Source organism: Meles meles, chromosome 2 (assembly GCF_922984935.1).
Source record: "Meles meles chromosome 2, mMelMel3.1 paternal haplotype, whole genome shotgun sequence".
Taxonomy (NCBI): Eukaryota; Metazoa; Chordata; class Mammalia; order Carnivora; family Mustelidae; genus Meles; species Meles meles.
In genome coordinates, this window is record NC_060067.1 from 35,598,491 (window position 1) to 35,621,027 (window position 22,537).

General features: G+C 40.0%; 1 protein-coding gene across 6 annotated transcripts in view; it reads right to left on the bottom strand.

Moving 5' to 3' along the window:
• N4BP2 (NEDD4 binding protein 2) overlaps positions 1-20,622 on the bottom strand; it is an 89,223-nt gene extending 68,601 nt beyond the window's left edge. For all 6 annotated transcript variants that reach the window (XR_006817378.1, XM_045997220.1, XM_045997218.1 and 3 more), the window contains exons 1-2: positions 20,488-20,622; positions 7,257-7,353 (exon numbers count right to left, since the gene is read on the bottom strand). The gene's annotated coding sequence lies outside the window, so the exon portion shown is untranslated. The remainder of the gene's footprint in view (positions 1-7,256; positions 7,354-20,487) is intronic.
• Positions 20,623-22,537: the final 1,915 nt, after the last annotated feature.

A 22,537-nucleotide genomic window follows, 5' to 3' on the forward strand; every position in this document is an offset into this window, starting at 1 on the left:
AAAAAAAATAAAAGAAAATATTTTAACCAAATAAATATATCCAAATTTGTGAGATACAACTAAAGTCATGCACAGAAAAAGACGCATACAAATACTGAGCCTGGGTGGCTCAGTTAGTTACATCTACCTTCGGCTCATGTCATGATCTCAGGGTCCTGGGATCTAGTCCCACCCAGCATCAGGTTCCCTGCTCAGCAGGGACTCTGATTCTCCCTCTCTCTTTCCCCTCCCCCCATTCATATTCTCTCTCAAATAAATAATTAAAATCTTTATTTAAAAAAAAAAGATGCACACAAATGCATATATTAGAAAAAAAGAAAGGCTGAAAAATCAACTGTCTAAACATTCAATAGGCAATTTGGAGGGGGGCGGCAGCAAATCAAACCCAAAGAAACTAGAAAGGAAATAACAAACAGCAAATACAAAATAGAAAACAAATACATAGTAAATGGGATCAACAACATCAAAAGACAGTTCTCTGAAATCTAGTTGTTTTTTTTTTAAAGATTTTATTTATTTATTTGACAGAGAGAGAGATCACAAGCAGGCAGAGAGGCAGGCAGAGAGAGAGGGGGAAGCAGGCTCCCCACTGAGCAGAGAGCCCGATGCGGGGCTCGATCCCAGGACCCTGAGATCATGACCTGAGCCAAAGGCAGCGGCTTAATCCACTGAGCCACCCAGGTGCCCCAAATCTAAACTAGTCTTAAAAAAAAAAAAAAAAAAACACTATTAAAAATAACAAATCTCTGGCAAGAGCGACCAAAAGAGAGAGGAGGTACAAATTACCAATATCAGAAATGAAAAAGGGGACATCATTATCAAGTCCAGAGACTGCAGAGTTGCACAGTGGAAGCGTGCTAGGCCCATCAAGTCCAGAGACATGTGTTAAAAGAGGGAGAGAGATCATAAATAATTTGATGCCAATTTTAAGCTTTAAGTGGAATGTACATTTTTAAAAAAACATACATCATACCATATCTGAAATAACAAGATCTGATAGTCCTGTATCTATTAAAGAAATGGATCTTTAACTTAAAACCTTCCCACAAAGAAAACCCTAGGGTCTAGATGGCTTCATAAGTAAATTCCACTAAATAACCTGTAATATCAATCTTATACAAACTCTTCTAGAGACTTAAAGAGAAAACACTTCCCAACTCATTTTATGAGGTCAACCTAACCTTGATACCAAAACCTTACAAGGATATTAAAAGAATAAAGTTCCAGGCCTATTTCAATCATGAAAATAGATGTAAAATTCCAAAGCAAAATATTACAGTAGTAAGACATAAATTATGAATATGTTATACAAAACACAAAAATATTAGTTATTTATAAAAATAATGTATCACAACTAACCTGAATTTATTTTTAGATTATAAAGTTGTTTTAATGTTTGGAAAATTAATCAATGCAATACCCAGTATTATCAAAATAAAGAAGAAAAATCACATAATCAACTCAATATACACAGAAAAACTATTTGAAAAACGTCCACTCATGATAAAAACTCTACACACTGGGGCGCCTGGATGGCTCAGCCATTAAGCATCTGCCTTTGACTCAGGTCCATCCTGGGGTCCTGGGATCGAGCCTCCCACCCCTGCCACCGTCCGGCTCCCTGCTCACCAGGGAGTCTGCTTCTCCCTCTCCCTTTGCTGCTTCCCCCAACTTGTGAGCGCTCTCTCTCTCTCTCTCTCTCTCTCTCGCTCGCTCCCTAACAAATAAATAAAATCTTCGGAAAAAAAAAAAAAGAAAGACTATTCTTTCTCCAATGAATGGTCTTGGCACCCGTGCCAAAAATCAACTGACCATAACAATAAGGGTTTATTAAAAATTCTCAATTCTGGGCGCCTGGGTGGCTCAGTGGTTTAAGCCGCTGCCTTCGGCTCAGGTCATGATCTCAGGGTCCTGGGATCGAGTCCCGCATCGGGCTCTCTGCTCGGCAGGGAGCCTGCTTCCCTCTCACTCTCTCTGCCTGCCTCTCTGTCTACTTGTATCTCTCTCTGTCAAATAAATAAATAAAATCTTTAAAAAAAAAAAATTCTCAATTCTACTTCACTGGTCTATATATCTACTCTTATGCCAGTATCACATCATCTTGACTTGTAGTTAAGTTTTAAAATCAGGAAAAGTAGGGACGCCTGGCTGGCTCAGTCAGTTAAGCGTCTGCCTTTCAGCTCAGGTCATGATCCCAGGATCCTGGGATAGAGTTCCACATCCCGCTCCTTGCTCAACAGGAATCCTGCTTCTCCCTCTGCCTGCCAAACCCCCTGCTTGTACTCTGTCTCTCTGTATCTCTATCTCTCTGACAATAAAATCTTTAAAAAAGTAAAATAAAATCAGGAAAAGTGAGTCTTTGAACTTTCCTCTTCTTTTCCAAGACTTCTGACTATTCTGGGCCCTTTGGATTTACATGCAAAATTTAGAATTTGTTTACCAATTTCTGCAAAGAAGCCTTTTGGAGTATTGACAGATTCTGTTGAATCTGTAGATCCTAAGTCAAAGGTTTGATTTAAATCTCCAAGACCTCTGCATTTCATATAGAGTAAAAGCTCAAATTCTTAAAATGGCCTAATTAAGATACTAATCAGTCTGGTTCCCTAAAAACTCTTTCAAATCATTTCTTGGTACTCTCCCTTTTGCTCTTTCTTAAATTCACCCAGTATTCTCCTGTTTCACTGCCCTTATACTTAATTCATAGCCTGAAATTCACTCCCCCAGATACCTACCTGACTCACACCTTACAAGACTTAACTTATGGCACCTTTGCAGCAAGGCTTCCCCTAACCATCCTATGCAAAACTGTACACACGAATGTTCTCTCCATTTCCCTCTCATTATTTTTTCCCTCCAAATCAATTACCACTCTGTAATTTCAATGTTTATGTTGCTTAATGCTTGTATATACCCTGACACTAGGAAGTAAACTCTTTGAAAACAAAGGTTTTTGGCAATTCTGTTCACTCCTGCACTGCCATCACTAAACCAAATAATAAGTACCAAAACTATACACCAATACCAAAACAATGTCTAGCACATAGTAAGCACTCAATAAATTCCTGCTAGATAAATAAAGGATTAAGGCAAGGAAAAAGAAATAAGAACAGGAAAGTAATAGGTATAGAATTCTAGAAAGAAATAGTAATACTTAATAAAAATTTAAAAGTTTAACCCCATTAATAAAATGAAGTTAAAAGAGGGATGCCTGGGTGGCATCATCGGTAAAGCATCTGCTTTTGGCTCAGGTCATGATCCCAGGGTCCTGGGATGGAGTCCCATATCGGTCTCCTTGTTCAGCAGGTAACCTGCTTCTTCTTTTGCCTGCCGCTTCCCCTGCTTGTGCTCTCTCTCCTCTCTCTCTCTCTCTCTCTCTCTGACAAATAAATAAGTAAATAAATCTTTTTAAAAAAAAGTGAAGTTAAAAGAATATTACTGAGGTGCCTGGGTGACTCAGTTAAACGTCTAACTCTTGATCTCAGCTCAGGTCTTGATCTCAGGGTCCTCAGTTCAAGCCCCACATTAGGCTCTGCGCCCATCCTCTTTTTTTTTTTTTTAAAGAGAAAGAATATTATGGTTATGTTAGATATTACTGTTATGTTGCTTAATAGATAAAAAAATAATTTTTAAATAATAATAGCCATTGTTGGCTATTAAGAATTTTACTGTTACAGTAAACATTACTGTTATGTTGCTTAATAGATAAAAAAATAATTTTTAAAATAATAATAGCCATTGTTGGCAAGGCTATAGTGAAATAGGAATTCTAATACACTGTAATGAGAATAAACTAGTAGAACCTTTCTAGAAAGCAAACTGGCACTGTGTATCAAGAAATCTCAAATTACAGTTGACCTTTGAACAATGTTGGGGGAGGTGGTAAGAACACCAACCAGGTAATCAAAAATCCACTGCTAACTTCTGACTTAACTACTAACAGCCTATTGTTGACTAGAAGCCTTACTGAGAATATAAACATAAGTCAATTAACACAAATTTTGTTAATGTATTATATACTGTTTTTTTACAATAAAGTAAGCTAGAGAAAAGAAAATGTTATTAAGGAAAAGATAAAGAGGAGAAAATATATTTGCAGTACTATACTATAAGAAATCTGCATGCCAGTGGATCAGGGCAGTTTAAACCCATGTTGTTCAAGGGTCAACTTATATTCTTTGATCAAACAATTCCACTTTCAGAAATTCATGATAGAAAATAATCAGATTTACATATTTAAATAGATACTTATACAGAAATATTCAAAATACAGTAATTTTTTTACAAAGAAAAACTAAAAAAACAACAAAGTAATGAGAAAGAAATGACAAAATAATTTCTGGTGATAGCAATTATCATTTATTAAATACTTAACATACGTCAGCTAGAATGTTATGGCCATGGTTTTACTTACCTTTTTTTTTTTTTTGGTTTTACTTACCTTTTAAAATGGTAAGTAACATTATGCCTATTTTGCAAATAAGAAAAATAAGAACTAGAAAAGCTTGATACAAGATAAGTATCAAGCTTAAGGCTCTCAAGGAACAAAACTGGGATTGAACCCAAATTTATTAGATTCCACTAAGCACAATATCCCTTTAAGATTCCTAAAATGGAATTTTATACAGTCATTAAAGACTATGTATTGGATAATATTTGAGAGGTTTGTTTTTTTTTTAAGACAATGTTAGAAAAGAAAGCAAGGACACAAAACTAAATATAATTTATACAGACACCCAAATGGGACTAGTTTAGATTACAATATTAGATTGGAAAAGAAATCTCTGGATTATGGGATTATAAGTAACTTTATGTTTAGCATACTACTCTTTTTAAATACTACTTTTGCATTTTCTAAATAATCTATACTATATACATACTTTAATAATCAGGAGGGAAAAAACAACCACTATTAATAAAGCTGAATCTCAGATTTCCCCTATACTTCCTCCACCTGGCAAGCCATACATCCCTTCCACCTCTTTTTCCATCGTGTCCGTTTATACTGAAAAAGATCTAAACATGTAGGCAGCTTAAGTGTCCAACTAATACTTAGTATAGTGAAGCACCTCAATGAAAACATACACTACCACCAAGTACCAGTTTTACTTTATGTACCCAGATTATTTCAATCCCATTTATCCCCCTGAGTGATCTTCAACTCTTTTATCAACTGATCCAATGCATCTTCCTTCTTCCATAAAGAGAGCCTTATTAATAGTTCAAACAAGTTTAAACAAGGTTATGTAGCTTCTTCACATACATACCTGACCTAGAGAGTGTATTCTAAAAGGATGTGGGAAATAAGGATGGGTAAGTAAGGTTTGATATATTATGGAGAAATGTGAAACTGGCTCAAATGAAGAACCTAAAAACAAATAATATATATTTTTATTAATAACGAGACCATGAAAATTTAAATTTCATGAATACACATTTTCTAAGCTCTTCTACCTCTATTATTCAATTTTAACCTGATAGAGAATCTAACCAATATATATTTGCTCACTGATTATCATCAGAATATTCTAGTAGGAGGCCTTAACAACTCAAGGTTTTTTTTTGTTTTTTGGTTTTTTTTTAAGAGATAAAGATACATGTTCTTTTAAACATTAAAAAAGTCTGGGTTAACATGAAATTTATAAAAGTAGAGTGAACACAAACTCTAACATTGATATGGCAATAGTCAGTACTGCCATTAAACTGAATATACCAATAAATACCACTTCAAAAAAAACCTTCCAATCGAAAGCTACATCATGAACACAATACTAAAACACTAAAGAAATTCCCCATGTCATTTACAAATAAATCTGCTATATTTATACAAAGACTACTAATTTTAAAGAACTTAACTTTATAGAACAATATCAGAAAATAACAAATTTCTGTAACAATCAAGAAAGATATTCTATTTAATATATGCAATATCAACCATCTAGAAAGAAGAGGCCTAAGAAAATTGATACTAACAATCAAATTTATTAATAATACTTTAGCCCCTTAAAGTCATCAAAAAAGAAAGAAAAACGAAAACATCACTCTATAAGGAATATATATGGAAGTCACAGAACTCAAAACATTCTATCATCCCAAACAAGATGAAGAAACATCTCTTTCAGAAACAAATGCTACCCAAACCAAACAATCCATCTTTACTGGGGATTAAGTTACCTACAAAATGATTTTAAGTGTATCACTATGATAAGGATAAGATAAATACTAAATCTCATCAAGGTACCAAAAGGTGTGTCACTTAAAAAAAAAAAAAAAAAGGGGCGCCTGGGTGGCTCAGTGGATTAAGCCGCTGCCTTGGGCTCAGGTCATGATCTCAGGGTCCTGGAATCGAGCCCGGCATCGGGCTCTCTGCTCTGCAGGGAGACTGCTTCCTCCTCTCTCTCTGCCTGCCTCTCTGCCTACTTGTGATCTCTCTCTCTGTCAAATAAATAAATAAAATCTTAAAAAAAAAAAAAAAAAACCACCAGCATTTATACCAAATGTAATCAAATTAAGGTGACCAGTAATCTCAAAATGTATTTATCTGACATAAGAACTACCATAACTAATCACTGAAGACATCCTAAATATCAATGGATAAGACTACGGCTAAATAAATTATGGTAAAAGTCACCCTTTAGAATACTAGGCAACTATTAAACAGTTTAAGATAAAGAAACCAGACGTGTGTAGAAACCAAAAAGACCTCTGAAACATATTTTTAAGGGAAAAATCCAGTTGCTAAATAATACACAGCTTTTGGTCAAAAAACCCAGGAAGATCTAATTCTCTAGAGTTCTTCAACACATTTTATAATCCTCCATTACATACTGCCAGTATTAATCTTGCTTGGTTATTTTAGGGCCTCACACTGTTGGTTTTACCAACATATTTTCATCTATGTGTGTATATTTCCCCATTAGCCATGTTCCTTAGTAACACAGGTAATGATACATATTCCAGTCTGACAGTTAGCTGTAGTCCCATACATAAAATAGGTGCACAAATAATATTTGCAGATGGAGAATATATAAAATATGAAGAAGTATTTTAGAAGCAGAGACACTAAAACATTAAAGGGGAAACATTAAAGAGGAAAAGAGGACTACAATAGTTTTTTTATACAACCACAAGCTCTTTGAGAAGTTCTAGTAACAAAATCCATGGTTACATTTTCTTTCTGAGAGATTTTTTTAAATCACTAAAAATGCTTGAGGACCTAAGTGAAAAAATTCATACTCTATGACTCTAATAATACTTACCATCTGTCTGACATAGACACTAAGAATGTGCTTATTAAGGCCACAGTTGATATCTGCAAACTCTACAGCTCTTCCTGTTATCCAACATGTCTTCTCACTACAAAAAAATAAAATATTAATATATTTTATACATACAATAAAGGCAAATCTACATCAAAATATAATCCTAAAAGAAACTGAAGTTCAAAATATGTAATACTTATAAGTATATATGATATTCCACAGAGAAAGCCACAAAAGTAATAGCCAAACTGTGGAAAGAGCCAAGATGCCCTTCAACAGACAAATGGTTAAAGAAGATTTGGTCCATATATACAACAGAGTATTATGCCTCCATGAGAAAGGATGAATACCCAACTTTTGTATCAACATGGACTGGAGGAGATTATGCTGAGTGAAATAAGTCAAGCAGAGAGAGTCAATTACCATATAGTTTCACTCACTTGTGGAGCATAAGGAATAACATGGAGGACATTAAGAGAAGGAAAGGAAAAGTGAAGTAGGGGAATTCCCGGGGGAAGACAAAGCATGAGAGACTGTGGACTCTGAAAAACAAACTGAGAGTTTTGGAGGGGAAAGGGGTGGGAGGTTGGGTGAGCCTGGTGGTGGGTATTAAGGAGGGCACATATTGCATGGAGCACTGGGTATGGTGCCTAAACAATGAATCGTGGAACACTGAAAAAATAAAATAAAATTAATTTTTTAAAAAATAAATAAAAGTATACATTGGTGGGGAAAAAAAAAAAGGAAAGAAAGCAAGCCACAAAAGTAAAAAACAAAAACAAAAAAAAAAGACAAAGAAAAAAGACCCAACCTCATTTGTCACCACTCGGAGGTAACTGTAACCCTTCAGAAAAGGCTATATTGAAGGAACAAACTAAGCATTTATTCTCCAGGTAGAACATCATTTCAAGATAACAAAATAGCCCTAATTGATGAGGGAAACTTCTTCACAGAAGATGACTATGCAAAAAGAATATGAAAGGAACAACAGAATCTTAATATTTATAACTAGTAGCTGAACCAGAATCAGCCATCACCAAAGAAGGTTAAAATCATTAGGTGAAACAGGTTGATGGAGATTTACCCGGTGCTGAAGTGCCATTCACAGACGACTTACAGGTGCAAAAAGAAAAAAAAAAAAAAGATAACATTTCAATAAAATGATCTGGTTGTCACCACCTCAGCCTGGTGATGAAACACAGCATCAGAATGATGGACAACTAAACATTATGTGTTCTTCATATGAAACAATATGAATACAAAGCATTACTAAATAAAGTACTCATCCAAAAACCTTTTTCTTTCTTTTTTTTTTTTTTTATCTATTTGACAGAGATCACAAGTAGACAGAGAGAGAGAGGAAGGGAAGCAGGCTCCCTGCTTAGCAGAGAGCCCGATGTGGGGCTCGATCCCAGGACCCCGAGATCATGACCTGAGCCGAAGGCAGAGGCTTCAACCCACTGAACCACCCAGGCGCCCCCATCCAAAAACCTTTAACCTGAATCTGAAACACTGAGTCTGCTTCTCCCTCCCACTCTCCCTCCGTGTCTCCCCTTGGCTTGGTCTCTTTTTTTTTTTTTTTAATATTTTATTTATTTGACAGAGAGAAATCACAACTAGGCAGAGAGGCAGGCAGAGAGAGAGGAGGAAGCAGGCTCCCCGCAGAGCAGAGAGCCCGATGTGGGGCTCGATCCCAGGACCCCGGGATCATGACCTGAGCCGAAGGCAGAGGCTTTAACCCACTGAGCCACCCAGGCGCCCTGGCTTGGTCTCTCTTGCTCACTCTCTCTCTCTCTTACTCACTCTCTCTTTCTCAAATAAATAAAATCTTAAAAAAAATAGTAACTTTCACTTGCCACCATTAATTTCCTTTTAAATGGTGCAGAAAATTTAGATGTACATAAATAGATATGTAAAGTAAATATGGCAAAATTATTAAAAATTATTCAATCTAAAAGGTGGGTATACATGAGTTCAATGCACTATTCTACTTTCCTATATGCTTAAGTATTTTCCATTTATATAAGTCTTTAAATGTACCATGCTTCAAGTAAACTAGTCTGTCTAATCTATAAAGAAAAAATTCTTTTTAATCCAAGTACCAACACTTAATTTGAAACTTGTAATTCAAATACGCCAAGTTTTCATAAGGCAGAGTAAAGGTTATATCTGGTTATCTACCCATATGTATTCTGAGAAGAAAAATTCAATCACTCTGTAAGTAATGGGATGGAAGAAAATGAAAGAAAAAATCTTTCTTTTTTTAAAGATTTAATTTATTTAGACCAGGTTAAGGGGCAGAGGGAAGAGCAGACTCCCCGCTGAGAAGAACCCCCCACCCCCAACACCCAACCCAGGACTCTGGGATCATGACCTGAGCCAAAGGCAGACGCTTAAAGGACTGAACACCCAAGTGCGCCTGAAAGAAGAAATCTTAAAGGATAAAACTGAAGAGGGGCTCCTGGCTGGCTCAGTCAGTGGAACATATGACTCTTTATCTCAGGTTGTGAATACAGAGCCCAGAAATAAAACCTCACATATACAGTCATCTTTATTTATTTGAGAGAGAGAGAGAGACAGAGAGCCAGCGAGCAAGCACGAGTCGGGGAAGGTGCAAAAGGGGAAGGAGAGGAAGACAGAAAGAATCCCAAGCAGACTCCTCACTGAACACAGTGCCTGATGTGGAACTCAATCTCATGACCCTACGATCATGACCTAAGCCAAAACCAAGAGTCGGTCACTTAACCAAAGGCACCACCCAGGCACCCCTACCTTCAAGTAATCTTTGACAAGGATGCGAAGGCTACACAATGGGGAGAGGATAGTCTTTTCAACAAATGGTGCCTAGAAAACCAGGTATCCACATGCAAAAGAATGAACCTGGAACCTTACCTGACACCATATACAAAAATTAACTCAAAATGGGTTAAAGACCTAAACATAAGACCTGAAACCATAAAACTCTTGGAAGAAAACAGGGGAGAAGGCTTCATAACACTGGACTGGCATGACTTCTTGGATATGGCACCAAAGCACAGGAAACAAAAGCAAGAACAAACAGGACTACATCAAACTTAAAAAAAAACCTTCTACACAGCAAAGGAAAACAATCAACAGAGCAAAAAGGCAATCTACAGAATAAGAGAAATATTTGCAAACCATATATCTGATAAGATGTTAATATCCAAAATACATACATCTGGGGTGCCTGGGTGGCTCAGTGGGTTCAGGTCATGATTCCAGGGTTCTGGGATCGAGCCCCACATTGGGCTCCCTGCCCAGTGGGGAGCCTGCTTCCTCCTCCTCTCTCTCTCTCTGCCTGCCTCTCTGCCTACTTGTGATCTCTGTCAAATAAATAAATAAAACCTTTAAAAAAAAAAAAGAAAGAAATTGATTGCTAAAAAAAAAAAAATACATACATCTTACAAGTCAAAAAAACAAAACAAAACCTCAATTTTCAAAATGGGCAAAGGACTCCAATAGTTATTTCTCTACAGGTGATATACAAATGATCTACAAGCATATGAAAAGATGTTCAACATCACTAATCATCAGGAAATGTTAACCAAAACCATAATGAGGTATCACTTAACAACTGTTAGGATGGCCACTATCAAAAAAGGGGGGAGGGGGCAGGGACAAGTGTCAGTAAGAATGAGAAGAAACTGAAACTCCTGTGTACTACTGGTGGGAATGCAAAATGTGCAGCTGCTGAGTAATATAAAGAATTGCTGAATGACTATGTCGCATGCCTGAAACTAATTTCACACTGAATATTAACTATACTGGAATATAAATTTTAAAAATAAAATAAATAAAATGTGCAGCCTCTACAGAAAACAATATGGAGGTTCCTCCAAAGTCAAAAATATATTATGATCCATCAATCCCACCTTTTGGGTATATACCAAAAAGAAAAGAAAACAAGACCCCAAAGAAACATTTGCACAATCATGTTCAATGCAGCCTTATTCACAACAGCCAAGAAGTAGAAGCAACCAAAAATGTCCATGCAACATAAATGTTCTTTAAGAGAAAAATGGATAAAGAATAATTGGTGTACACACGAACACACAATATGGAATGTTATGCAGCCTCAAAAAAGGCAGGCAATCCTGTCATATGCTACAACGTGGATAAGCCTTGAGGACATTATGCTAAGTGAAATAATCCTGTCACAAAAATACAAATACTATACAATTCCACTTATATGAAGTATCTAAAGTAGTCAAACCTTAGAAACAGCAAGTAGCATGATGGTTGCCAGGGGCTGGAGAAGAGGGAGAAAAGGAGAATTCTTTGGGACTAGAGTTTCAGATCTACAAGATGAAAAAGTTCTAGAGATCTACTGTATTAACAACGCACATATACACACCAACAAGACAGAAGAAAGAGAAATTAAGGAGATGATCCCATTTACAACTGCACCCAAACCATAAGATACCTAGGAATAAATCTAACCAAAGAGGCGAAGAATTTGTACTCAGAAAACTATAGAATATTCATGAAAGAAATTAAGGAAGACAAAAAGAAATGGAAAAACGTTCCATGCTCATGGATTGGAAGAACAAATATTGTGAAAATGTCCCTGCTACCTAGAGCAATCTACACATTTAATGCGATCCCTATCAAAATACCATCAACTTTTTTCCAAGAAATGGAACAAATAATCCTAAAATGTGTATGGAACAAGAAAAGACCCCAAATAGCCAGAGGAATGTTGAAAAAGAAAACCAAAGTTAGTGGCATCGTAATTCCAGACTTCAAGCTCTATTACAAAGCTGTAATCATCAAGACAGTATGGTACCAGCAAAAAAACAGACACATAGGTCCATGGAACAGAATAGAGAGCCCAGAAATGGACCCTCAACTCTATGGCTGACTAATCTTCGACAAAGCAAGAAAGAATGTCCAACGGAAAAAGACAGTCTCTCTTCAACAAATGGTGTTAGGAAAATTGGATGGCCACATGTAGAAGAATGAAACTGGACCATTTCCTTACAACACACACAAAAATAGACTCAAAATGGATGAAAGACCTCAATGTGAGACAGGAATCCATCAAAAAACCTTGAGAAAAACACAGGCAGCAACGTCTTTGACCTCAGCCGCCACAACTTCTTCCTAGAAACATCACCAAAGGCACGGGAAGCAAGGGCAAAAATGAACTATTGGGACCTCATCAAGATCAAAAGCTTTTGCACAGCAAAGGAAACAGTCAACAAAACCAAAAAACAGAATGGGAGAAGATATTTGCAACTAACATATCAGATAAAGGGCTAGTGTCTAAAATCTATAAAGAATTTATCAAACTCGGGGCACCTGGGTGGCTCAGTGGGTTAAAGCCTCTGCCTTCGGCTCAGGTCATGGTCCCAGGGTCCTGGGATCGAGCCCCGCATCCGGCTCTCTGCTCCGCAGGGAGCCTGCTTCCTCCTCTCTCTCTCTGCCTGCCTCTCTGCCTACTTGTGATCTCTGTCTGTCAAATAAATAAATAAAATCTTTAAAAAAAAAAAAAGAATTTATCAAACTCAACACCCAAAGAACAAATAATCCAATCAAAAATGGACAGAGGACATGAATAGACATTTCTGCAAAGACGACATCCAAATGGCCAAGCAGACACATGGAAACAAACACATCACTCAGCATCAAGGAAATACAAATCAAAACTTCAATGAGATACCACCTCAAACCAGTCAGAATGGCTAAGATTAAAAAGTCAGGAAACAACAGATGTTGGTGAGGATGCAGAGAAGTGGGAACCCTCCTACACTGTCGGTGAGAATGCAAGCTGGTGCAGCCACTCTGGAAAACAGTATGGAGGTTCCTCAAAAAATTGAAAATAGAGATACCCTACAACCCAGCAACTGCACTACTGGGTATTTATCCCAAAGATAAAAATGTAGTGATCCAAAGGGGCAAATGCAGCATCCACAATAGCCAAATTATGGAAAGAGCCCAGATGTCAATAAGCAGATGAATGGATAAAGATGTAATATATATATATATACACACACACACACGATGAAATATGATGAAATATTATGCAGCCATCAAAAAATGAAATCTTGGGACGCCTGGATGGCTCATTGGGTTAAGCCTCTGCCTTCGGCTCAGGTCATGATCCCAGGGTCCTGAGATCAAGTCCCATATCAGGCTCCATGCTCGTCAGGGAGGCTACTTCTCTCTCCGCCTCTGCCTGCTTGTGTGCTCGCTCTCTCTCTCTGACAAATAAATGAAATCTTAAAAAAAATAATAAGATCTTGCCATTTGCAACAATGTGGATGGAACTAGAAGGTATTATGCTAAGCGAAATAAGTCAATCAGAGAAACACAACTAATATATATCACTGATATGTGGAATTTGAGGATCATGGGGGAAGAGAGAAAAAAAATGAAATGGGATGAAACTAGAGAGGGAGACAAACTATAAAAGACTCAATGTCAGGAAACAAACTGAGGGCTTCTGGAGTGGAGGGGGCTGGACAGGATGCGGAGGCTGGGTGATGGACATTGGAGAGGGTATATGCTATGAATTGTGTAAGACTTGTGCGCTATGAACTGTGTAAGACTGATGAATCACACACCTGTACTCCTGAAATAAATAATATGTTATATGTTAATTTAAAAAAAAAAGAAAATAAAAGAAGCAAAGTGATTAAAAGAAGGTATTTCTTTTAATATTGCTTCTTGCCAGTAAGATTGCTAAAGCTGTTTAATAATACATAATAAAAACAAATGCATTCACCAAAAAATGCAGATATAGTTAACACTACTGTGCTTACTGTTCATCTAAAAATGGTTAAGATAGTAAATTTTACGGTATATGTTTACCAACTTTTTAAATAAAATTATAAGGGGTTTAACTACAAAGGGAAAAAAATAAGAGAAGGTGATTTAGCAGGGAAAGAAAATGTTCACTGAAGAGAGTTGGAGTCAGAACACAGAAGAAAATCACAAATAGAAATCCTGAAAAGTGAACTACATTGGTTACAACTACATAATGAATTATCAGCTCTGAGTCCCGGGACAGAATAGACCTCCTGGATCTTTATCGCTCCAAAAACTATATGCGAAACACTCTACTATCTATTAGGATTGTACATATGCTATATCCATATCCTACTCAACCATTTTCTTTCCCCAAAACCCCTTCTCCTCTCCTACTCACCAGGGGTCTGTTTTCTGCTAACAGACCCCTGACACATAAACGAGCACATTACATGATCTAAACTAAACTAAGCATAGCACCTCAGCTCTTTAGCTGCAGGCATCGGTCAAGGTATGGACATGTGACCAAATCTACCCAAAACCTCGTAAATAAGGCTCTAAATAGAGCTGTGCTGGGAGGAACCAGGTCCCACCACATGAAGTATAGCCACAATAGGAGAAATGGCACCAGTATACACAGATTTTAAGTATAGGAAGGACCTACCTATGGGCAAGTTCCTACCTTAGCCCATATGGCCACTTCTAGCCATACCGTTTCTGTTCTATGGTTATTAAACCAGTAACTTCTCCTTTGAAATAGGCTATTTCTAACTGTATCTCTGTTCCTTGCAATCCAAAAAGTCCTAACAGAGAAACTGAATATATGGAAATTTTACGTAAAGATGTATTTCACTGACACTATAAAAGGGCCTACCTAGTATCCCTTTCCTAACCGAGAAAACTTTCATCTGGGGCACCTGGGTGACTCAGATGGTTAAGCATCTTTCTTCAGCTCAGGTCATGCATGATTCCAGGATCCTAGAAAGGAGCCCCGCATTAGGCTCCCTGCTCAGCGGGGAGTCTACTTCTCCCCCTGCACACACGCTCTCTCCTCCTCTCCCTCTCTCTTGCAAAAATAAAATCTTCCCAAAGAAAAAAAAAAAGAAAGAAAACTTTCGTCTATCACATATAGTGTCTTCTTCCCTTCTCTACTAGGTAAACCCCAAAATAACTACTTAATTCCCTCCATGCAAATCACATCATTTTTTAAGATAGCCAATTCACCTCTTTCTTTCACTAAACCTAAACACTACAGGGTGAGATGACATATAAGCAAAGTAGAACAATGTGATAATACAGAGTTGGCTAGAGAAACAAACAGAAAAAATAGGACAAACCCAAAAAACCAGGCCTTGAGATATCAAAAAAAGCTTCCCCACAGAGGTATAATCCTGACTGAGACCCAAAAGACAAGCACAAGACAACGAAACCAAAGGGAAGGGAAGTGGGGAACCAGAGAAGGCAATGCAGAGGGAAGCTCCTGCACTCAGGCTTAGATTGAACGAACCTGGCATCCTAAGGAAGAAATGCTGTAACCAATATGACTAGCACACTGAAGGCAAAGGGAAAAGGTGAGAGAGGATGAAGATGAAGAGGTGAACAGAAACTAGATCATGAGGATCCTGAAAGCCAAATTAAGAAGCTAACTTTATCCTGGGCGCCTGGGTGGCTCAGTGGGTTAAAGCCTTTGCCTTCGGCTCAGGTCATGATTCCAGGGTCCCGGGATCAAGTCCCACATCAGGCTCTCCTCCTCTCTCTCTCTCTCTGCCTGCATCTCTGCCTACTTGTGATCTCTGTCTGTCAAAAAAAAAAAAAAAAAAAAAAAAGAAGCTAACTTTATCCTAAAGATGATGAAAAGCCACAATAAAGGTTTTTTAGCAGGGAAGTAAAACGTGCAGCTGTGCCAGATAGATGACTGTGGCTACAATGGGGGTGGGGGGTAGGCAACACTGGAAGCAGGGATACAACCTTAGAAGACTGCAGCAATCCGTGTGAGAGATGATGCTAACCTTGAGCAGGATGGTAGCCTTGGGGATAGAAAAAAGGCAGGCACAGAGTCAAGAAATATTAAGAAGAATCCAACAGGGCTCAGTGATCAAAGGTTCAAAGGTTAGGGGAAGGAGGACAGAGAAAACAATAAAACACTCTAGGCAGAAGAAATAAAATCCAAACACAGAATTTTTTTTAAAAAGATGCCCTGCTTTGGGGTGCCTGAATGACTCAATTGGTTAGGCAACTGACTTGATATCAGCATAGGTCTCAATCTCAGGATTATGAGTTCAAGCCATATGTTGGGCTCCACTTTCAAATAATTAATTAATTAATTAATTAATTAAAAAGTATCATTAATGTCAGTTTCCCAAAGTAATTCTTAAATTTAACAAATAGAAGATGTACAAAAATGTTTTTCTTAAAAAAAGTAACATGGGGAAATTCCCTCTACCAAATACTAATGCATATCATGAAAGGGTGCCTGGGTGGCTCAGTGGGTTAAGCGACCAACACTCAATCTCAGCTCAGGTCTTAATCTCATGGTTGTGAGTTCAAGCCCCACACTGAGCTCCACACTGGGCATGGAGCCCACTAAAAAACAACCAAGCATGTTATGAGAGTAACAATAAAATTAAATGGTACAATCACAAAAGTCCAATAAAAGACTGAGGAACTATTATAAAAAATGCAAGAATCCAGAAAAAGTCCTAACTATATCTCAAAATTTACATGTAATAAGATAGGCTTTCCAAAACACAAAGATTAAAGTTTTTAACAGTGATAAATGATTTAATAGTAATCTGTAAAACAATTAAGGTGGTATTACCTTAGAATTATGAATTTATGCTTCAAATTTATCCTAAATTCTGATTACAAAGTTAATTTTAGGAATATTAGGGAAAAACTGATTATCACATCTGCAGAACAATGAAATGTTTTAATTTAGAAATGTGAAACAATGGGGCGCCTGGGTGGCTCAGTTGGTTAAGCCACTGCCGTCAGCTCAGATCATGATCCCAGGGTCCTGGGATCGAATCCTGCATTGGGCTCCTTGCTTGGTAGGGAGCCTGCTTCTCTCATTGCCTCTGCCTTCCTCTCTCCCTGCTTGTGTGTACTTTCTCTCTCTTTCTGGCAAATAAATAAAGTGTTTAAAAAAAAAATGTGAAACAATGACAAAGGAAAAGAATGATGGATTCATGTGTGAACATTTTAAACTTCTGACAAATAAAAATAACCAAAAAGTAAAACCCCAAGCTAGAGAAAAATATTTCAAGAAAAAAAGACACCAATAACCATGTATTTGGACCATTCTCAAAATTTTAAGAGAAACTGATGTAATAGATGATCAAAGGATATGAACAATCCATGTTTAGAAAAATGGTGTCCACTATCAGTCTAGCGGGGTTTAGTGAGACTGGTACACCCAGAACCAGTGCTCAGTCAAGTGCAACATGTGGGTTCTTCCTGCTACTAATTCCACTAACAGTCATAAAAACCTAGCTGGCATGGCTAGTTTCCTCCTCCATGGAAATTAATAAAACGATTTTTTTAATTTTCAAAGTTATGTGAGTTTGGATAGCACAAATTAATTAACCTGAACCTAGATGTACCACTGAAATAATTTCTGGAGAACAAGGCTGAGATTCTTCCAACAGTCCCCCACCTACACATATTTTAAAACTTCAGTTCAGTGGGTAGGAAGGTACTTAAAAGAAACTTCAATAAACCAAAATTCAGAGTAATGTTAAAATCTGTATATGATTTTATATAAGCAAGCTGAACTGTAATGTAGAGGGAAAAAATGTTTATGTGACAAACCAATATACCTTATTTCACCAATTTTAAGACATTTTTACATTGTATGTGGTAAGGACAACCCTAAAATCAATGGCATATCACAGTTACTTGGGAGTTTTTTTGGTTTTGGGGGGTTTTTGTAAATGTATATAAAATAATCCATCTTATAACTGATACGAGGAATGGTAGATATTTGGAAATGTCACGATTTACTTGATATCAAAGGTTTTGTTTCAGAGGGCCACAAAAAGAATATTCTAAGAGTAAGGTTTGGGGTCAGAAAGATCCAGAACTGATGGAATCCTGGCTCTGCCAAATACCAATTGGCTGATGTTGGGACAACTTTCTTCGCATTTCTCATATTGTCTGTTTCCTCATCTGTGAAATTGTACCAGTAATAATGCAAATCTTATAGAACTGTGAAAATTAAATACAGTAGCCTATGTACAATGCTTAAAACAGTGCCTGGCATATACGCACATACACGCATGTACACATTTATATACACAAATATATGCACAAATACGAACAGGTATTATTGGTAGCCACTTTTACTACTGTAAGGATGGGGTGATTAGGCTGATAATGACTTTTGGTTTATTCACTGGCTGGCATGGTAAATATTTTTCCAATCATTCAATCTCTTCAATTCCTAAAACTACTTCTAAAGGCACTTAGTAGGGATCTATTAAGATTCAATTATTTGGCCTGACTTATTCTTCACAAGACTTACAACATGAGTTTGCATATAAAAAGCTGAAGGAAGGCAGGCAAAGAGGATAGCTGTTTCCTAAAACTCATAGTGACGACTAAATGGTTACTGTTTTGCGTATCAAAAGGCACCCACAATCACGGATAATTGTGAAGCCAGAAAAGGAGATTTTAAAAGAAGGAAAATCCTCAGATAGTTAAAAAAAACATGCACCTACGCTGATATTTATTTAGCCTCTACTGTGTACAAGATATTATACCTACTTCAATAAAGAAAAAATACTCTTCCGTAATAACTTAAGCCCACTTTTTCTATTCGGTCCAACGCCTGGTCCTCTTTACTCTTCCCTTCAAAGCTATGAAAATCAACAGGTACACAGACTGACATTTCATCAGTACTGTATACTGGGTTTCTGCACTGGGATTTTGCACTGTTCTTACCCCCCCCCCCGCCCCCATTAATATAGTAGTCTTTTTTCATGAAGTAAATTGTGGGCTCCTGGTACAAAAGCAACCATTTCTCCCCTATTCTTCCCACCATCTCCACCACTGCAGCCCCCCTATCCGGACACAACCACTTAAATGATAAAGGCTCTATCTTGCATAGGACCTAGAAATTGTTGACTTAATTCCTGACCTTTAAAAACGTACAATGTTAGAAAACTGAACCACGCCGAGCATCAAAACACATGACGTTTACATTTCTTAAAGCGTGTAAGGATTCTTTCATTGAAAATCGAAGGATGGTCAAAATGAGTTACAAAAGAGAGCTCGGTGTTTAAGAGAAAAAGCCATAGGAATAATAAAAACGTGAAGAAAAAGCTGATGCTAGGATAAAAGGTAATATGTTTTTGTTTTTTTTTTTTAAGTGAGAGCAGAGAGGCCATCTGCAAATCAGTCATTGTTTTCCCAGAGACGAGGTTGATCACCAGGATTTTCTTCTCTGCGCTCACCCAATCCCCACCTTTTCTGAGTTAACCAGTCTCCAGGCAAGCAGCGCTTCTTGATTGGCTTAAAGATGTTGTGTAGAAAAACCAGCCAATCCTGCCTGCAAGTCGGAACTGTGCTATGGAGACATTACAACCACTGCATGGCGAGAATGTGTACAAACCTGTCCCTGCCACAAATACCAGATTCCTAGTTCTAAAGGCTGTTGCGGAATGGAACATTCTTTAAAGCGACACCAAGCGAGATCTAGCATCTACACTTTATTACTCTAGCTCTCTGGGGCGGGGGAGGGGGGGGCTGTTTACTGTAATCAAACGAGCTTAAGGAATAAACTGTGCCCCCGGTCCATGACTCACTCTATCAAAAACGGATTTGCAAAGGGACAGCTCAGAGGGGTCCGGATGACAGAAGGGTTCAGGCAACGTCCCACAGGGGATCAAAGTTGCGGTGGGGGAGGGGGGCGCGGACGAGGGTCAAAGAGGCACAAATACCAGGGACCTGGGGTGTCTCCCCACGGTGTCCAAAATCGGAACGTGCGGAGTGAGAGGTTGTGTTTGGATACGAAGTGAGTAAATAAGCGGCTTTGCTAGGACTACGGGAAGGTGGCCCGAAGTTCCGAGAAGGCTTCGCCTGGGAAACGCCGAAGGTGCTCGGAGAGGCACGAGGTCAAGTGCCGGCAGGAACCCACGGGGAGGCAGCCCCAGGGGGTCGAGAGGGGTGTGTCTGGGGCCTGGAGGCCCGCCCGGGACTGGGAGGCCGGGGAAGCGGCCGCGGCCCCCGCCTTCGCCTGGCCTCGGCGGCACGCCAGGACCCGCCTCTCGCCGACGCCTCACTTCCCTTCCGTCCAGGCGGCCAGGCCCGTGGGCCCCGCGCCGGCCCCCACGTTCAGGGATTTGGGCTTCGGTCGCAGCGCTGCCCGCCGCTGCCTCAGGCCCTTCGCTTCGGCTCGGGGCCCCGGAATCCCTTCCCTCCCGGACCCGCCGCCCCGCCTGCCACCCGCCGCCTTTACCTGCTCCGAAAGCGGGTGGAGGGCGTCGAGGCCGGGGCCGCGTCGTCGAGTGCGCGACGCGGCGCCGCGGGTCCGCAGCCCTTTCCCGCCGCCGCCACTGCGCTCTCCCGCGCGGCGCTGGGCTGGCGAGCGGCGGCGGCCGCGGGGCGGGGGGGGTGCTGCGGGGTGGGGGGGGACGCGCGGCGAGTCCCGGGCGGGGAGACACTGCCGCTCTCTGTCCGGCCCGGGAAGAGCAGCCTCGCAGCAGCCAGCCGCGAGAGGGCGGGTGGGCGGCCGAGTGGGGAGGGGTCTCGGGAAGTAGGGAATGGCTGCCACGTCGTTCAGGCGGCTCGCTGCCCTCCGCCTCCCCCCACACACACTACGGCTCCCCGCCGCGACCTCTGGTTCGTCCCCGAGTCCGCCGTGGCGCATCGGCCCGCCCTGCGGGGCCGGCTCCGGAGACCCGGTCCGCGGGCGCTCGCTCTCCTGCTCCTTCAGGAGAGCGAGTCCGGGCCTGGTCGATTCTGCCATCGGACCCGTGCTTTCACCACCGCCACCACCAAAAAGCTCCCCCGAAATCCTGTGTTTCCCCTTTTCCTGGTGGAGCGGCCACAGGGAGGAGCAAGCCCTTCTCCAAGTGTCGAGTTTTCGGGGAAGGCGGGCGCTGTTTTGAGCTCGTGAACGTTATCGATAAGGGGCCCCAAATTTTTGCCGAAGTAAACGGCGCGGGAGACCCCGGCTGTTTCTAGCCCTCTGCACGCTCCCAACCCGAAAAGCAAGACAGAAACCCAAGGTCGTACTCGGTGCTGGTCGAGGCGGGGGAGGAAATGACAGCCGGGGCGGGCCCGCCAGCGCGCGGGTCCCGGCGGCAAGTTGGGAGGGACAGCGGGGCGAGCCAGACCGCCTCAGCATTGCCTCACTGGGCTGTTGACTCGGGGCGCTGGGCCACGGCGGCGGCGGCGGGCGCGCGAACCCGCAGTTGCGCGCGCGGCGCTGCCTGCGTCGGTTTCCGGGCCGCGCCGGCCGCCTAGCCGCCGGGAAACAAAGGGGTAGACGGCGGCGGCGGCCGGGACGGAGGTTGCCGGCTCCCACCCCGCGCTGCCCACTTGGGTCCGAACACGCTGGCGGAAGCACCGAAACGTGTGCTTGTTTGCAGTGGTGGACTGCAGGGACTGACCTTGCCCTCCAGTTAGAGCTTCAGTTTCCAGTTGCCAAGAAAAAAAAACGAGGTTTTTTCCCTTATGCGATCACTCTACCATGAGCCTGTCGCCTACGCCTGCTCCGTTTCTTCCCCCTAAACTCTGCTTTCTTTGGTTTGTTTCTTCTATGTTGGGACGTGAAGTCAGTGTTTTCAGGTGCATGAGTTTTTCACGCTTGCTTTCTGGAGGGGATGGTGGTTTTGCTGATCCATTTTTTTTCTCTTTCTGTTCGACTCCCTTTGCGATTGCTTTTTATTACATTTTCCATTTTTCATAGAGAAACAAAACAGCCTCCTGACAAAGTACTCCTTTGCGTCGAAGAGGCAGACTCTCCATGTTGTAGCAATTGCTTTAAAGTGAGTGGAAATTTGGGAAAAGTTCAAGTGAATTTTTATCTTCATCTGGATCTCATTGGAATACCTACTCACACTCAATGGAAATATTCTAGTGGGGTTTTTTTAAGAATCAGAAATATTTAAGCAGAGACCTCTGGATGGTAAATTTTCTAATGAAGCCAACTATACACATTTTTTTTTACTTTTGTATGATTTTTTCTATTATTAGAGATCCTTCCTTGAGTCCCAGTTAAGAAACTACAATACAAAATCTTTACTAATGCTTTTATTAAATTTCAAAACAGCAAAAATTTTAATAAAGAACCCAGAATCTCAAGATATAAATAGCTATTGCTGGGAACCTAACATTAACTCTGTCTCTGAACAGCCATTAAAAGAGGCTAATAACTGTGATATATGCCACTTTAGAAATGAAAGAACCCTAGTAATTATGAACTTCAAACAAATCTAGCAAATTAGTATCGATTTTGTTCGTATGAAGTATGTTCACCACGATAATAAAAACACATTTAAATT